The sequence below is a fragment of the Crocuta crocuta genome, unplaced genomic scaffold, assembly GCF_008692635.1.
Source record: "Crocuta crocuta isolate KB4526 unplaced genomic scaffold, BGI_CrCroc_1.0 scaffold528, whole genome shotgun sequence".
Classification (NCBI taxonomy): domain Eukaryota; kingdom Metazoa; phylum Chordata; class Mammalia; order Carnivora; family Hyaenidae; genus Crocuta; species Crocuta crocuta.
The window spans coordinates 351,380-354,691 of record NW_027530010.1 but is presented as its reverse complement, the minus strand read 5'-3'; positions in this window follow the sequence as shown (position 1 = coordinate 354,691).

The window sequence follows — 3,312 nt, the reverse complement described above, 5'->3', positions numbered from 1 at the left end:
AAAAAAAAAAAAAAAAAAAAAAAAAAAAAAAATCCACACAATGAGATAAAATATTTGCAAATTGTATATCTGACAGGAAACTTGAGTCCAAAACATATACCAAAACATATCACAATTTATTTACTTATTTTTAAAAAATTTTTTTAAATGTTTTTTAATGTTTTATTCATTTTTAAGAGAGAGAGAGAGAGAGACAGCATGAGCAGAGGAGGGCCAGAGACAGAGATACAGAATCCAAAGACAGGCCCCAGGATCTGAGCTAGCTGTCAGCATAGAGCCCAACGCGGGCCTCGAACCCACGAACCGTGAGATCATGCCCTGATCCGAAGTTGGACGCTTAACCAACTGAGCCACCAAGGCGCCCCAACACATCACAACTTAAAAAGAAAATAAACAGCTCAGTTATAAAATAAGGAAAGACTTTGAATAGGCATTTCTTGATAGAAAATATACAAACAGTATGCATGTGAAAAGAGGCTCACCAACGACAGCCGTCAGGGAAGTGCAAATCAAAACCACAGTAAGCACATCACACGTATTAGGATTGCTAGAGTCAAAAGACAAAATAATAACAAGCGTTATGAGGAAGGAGAAAAACTGAAACCCTCAGACATCACTGGTGGGAATGAAAATGGTGCAGCCACTGTGGAAAAGTTTGGGGGTTCCTCACAAAGTGAAACATAGAGTTTCTATGAGACCCAGCAATACCATTCAAAATACACACAAGAGAATTGAAAATACAAGTGCACTCAAAAACTTGTACACAAATGCTTAGTGTTACGCAAATAGCTTAGAAATCGGAGCTGTCCAAATTGCATAAACTGATGAATGGATAAACAAATTGTGTGTGTTTGTGTGTAGCTTATTTATTTTGAGAGAGAGACAGAGAGAGAGCACACATGAATGTGAGCGGGGTTGTGGGCAGAGAGAGAGAGGGAGAGAGAGAATCCCAAGCAGGTTCCACGCTGTCAGCACAGAGCCTGACTCAGGGCTCAATCTCACGAACCAACAGATCATGACCTCAGCTGGAATCAAGAGTCAGTCACTTAACTGAGCCACTCAGATACTCCTTTTTAAACTGGGAGATTTTTTTTCTTTCCAAGTTTTTATTTAAATCCCAGTTAGTTAACATACAGCGTAAAATTAGTTTCAGTTGTAGTTTGAAAAAAAATTTTTTTTGAGTTGGTTTATCTATCCATCTATTTATTTATTCATTTATAATCTCTACACCTAACGGGAGGCTCAAGCCCGAGAATAAGAGTTGCATGCTGTGTTGAATGATCCAGTCAGGTGACCCCCAGATGTGGAATTTAGTGATCATCACTTACATACAACTCCTGGTGCTCGTCACAAGTGCCCTTCTTAATACTCGTCACCCATCATACATCCAGTAGACTATTAATTGGCCATAAAAAAGGATTAAGTACTGATAGATACCACAATGGCCATGAGCCGCAAAAAACTTATGCTAAGTCAAAGTCACCATACACAAAAGGTCACATATTGTTTGATTCCATTTATATGAAATATCCAGAATAGGTAAATCTACAGAGACAGAATGCAGATTGGTGGTTGCGGAGGGTTGAGGGGCAGGTAGTACTAGAAACTGCTTCATGGATGAGGGCTTCCGTTGTGCAATAATGGAAGGGACGGTGGTGCACAGCACTGCGAATGTACTAAATGTCACTGCATTGTTCACCTCAAAATGGCTCATTTTATGTTATGTGAATTTTACCTCAATAAATGATTAAATTATTTAAAAAGTAGTAACGAGGGGCGCCTGGGTGGCTTAGTCGGTTAAGCGCCCGACTTTCGCTTAGGTCATGATCTCACGGTTCGTGGGTTCGAGCCCCGCATCGGGCTCTGTGCTGACGGCCAGCTCAGGGCCTGGAGCCTGTTTCAGAGTCTGTGTCTCCCTCTCTCTCTGACCCTTCCCTGCTCACGCTCGCTCGCTCTCTCTCTCGCCTAGAAATAAATAAAACATTTTAAAAAAAATTCAAAATGCAAAATAAATAAATAAATAAAAAGTAGTAATGAAGGGCACTTGGGTGGCTCAGTCGGTTAAGCGTCCGCATCCGGCTTTGGCTCAGGTCATGATCCCACAGTTTTGGGTTCAAGCCCCCCTTCCGGCTGCTGTCAGCGTGGAGCCCCCTTCACACCCTCTGCCTCTCTGTGCCCCTCCCCTGCTCCAGCTCTGTCTCTCTCAAAAATAAACATTCTTTAAAGGCAATAAAGTATCAATACATGCTACAGCATGGATGAAGTTTGAGCACTTTATGCCAAGTGGAAGAAGCCACGTGAAAAAAGGCCACATACTGTGTGAGTGCACTAATATGGTGTCTGAAGAGGCAAATCCAGAGACACAAAGTATTTTCGTGGCTGCAAGGGACCGGGGTGAGAGAAATGGAGAGAGACTGCCAATGAGATTTCTTTCGGGGGTGATGAAAATGTTCTAAATTATCTAAATTATCTGTCATGGCTGCTCAAATTTATGAATATAGTAAAAAACCCTGAACTTCACACTTGAAAAAGGTGAATTTCATGGCATGTGAATTGTATCTTAACTAAAATGTTCTCCTCATAGAGCGCTAACTGCCGGTTACCCGAGGGGAGCGGCGCGAAGGGGCGCACCTGCGAGCAGCGGCTGATGCCTGCAAGCGGTGACGCCTGCCTTGTACACCTGAAACTGAGGTTACACTCATTGTGTAACTAACTGGAATTAAAGCAAAAAAAATTTAATGCGGCAGATAATAAAGACAATTTATCTATTAGAAACAACTTCTCCCAGTCCTGCCCCCTGGAGGCCGAAAGACGCGAACTGAAGGTACACTCGCCGTCTCACGCGGAGCGCAGGCGCCGCTCTCCGTCCGAAGGCGCGGAGCGCTCGCCCCNCTTCCGGCCACCCTCGGCCGGGTGGTGGGAGGCTGCCCTGCCCCGGGAGCTCGGCGCCGACGTTCGCGGGGAGGGGCGCCCCGAAACCAGCGCCGCCTGGTGAGCCTCCTGCCAGGTGCGCCCCGCTGCCGACGTGGTGCCGGGGTCCCAGGAGTAGGTCTTGGGCCGTCGGGCCTCGCGGTCTGTCAGGACGGCTCGCCTTGCCTCCGTGGACCCCGGGATCCCACGTAGTCTTCCCGCGTCGTGAAATCTTGAGTCTCTTCGGTCACGTGAATGCAGAGTCCATGGTGATCCCGCTGGTTGTACAACCCCAGGGACCGCGGTTTGCCGCCGCCTGGCCAGTGCCGGGCCTGCCTTCGTGGGACCGCGGCCGGGGCCCCGGGCACCTGGGCGCACAGCCGGGCCAGCGCTGGAGCCGGG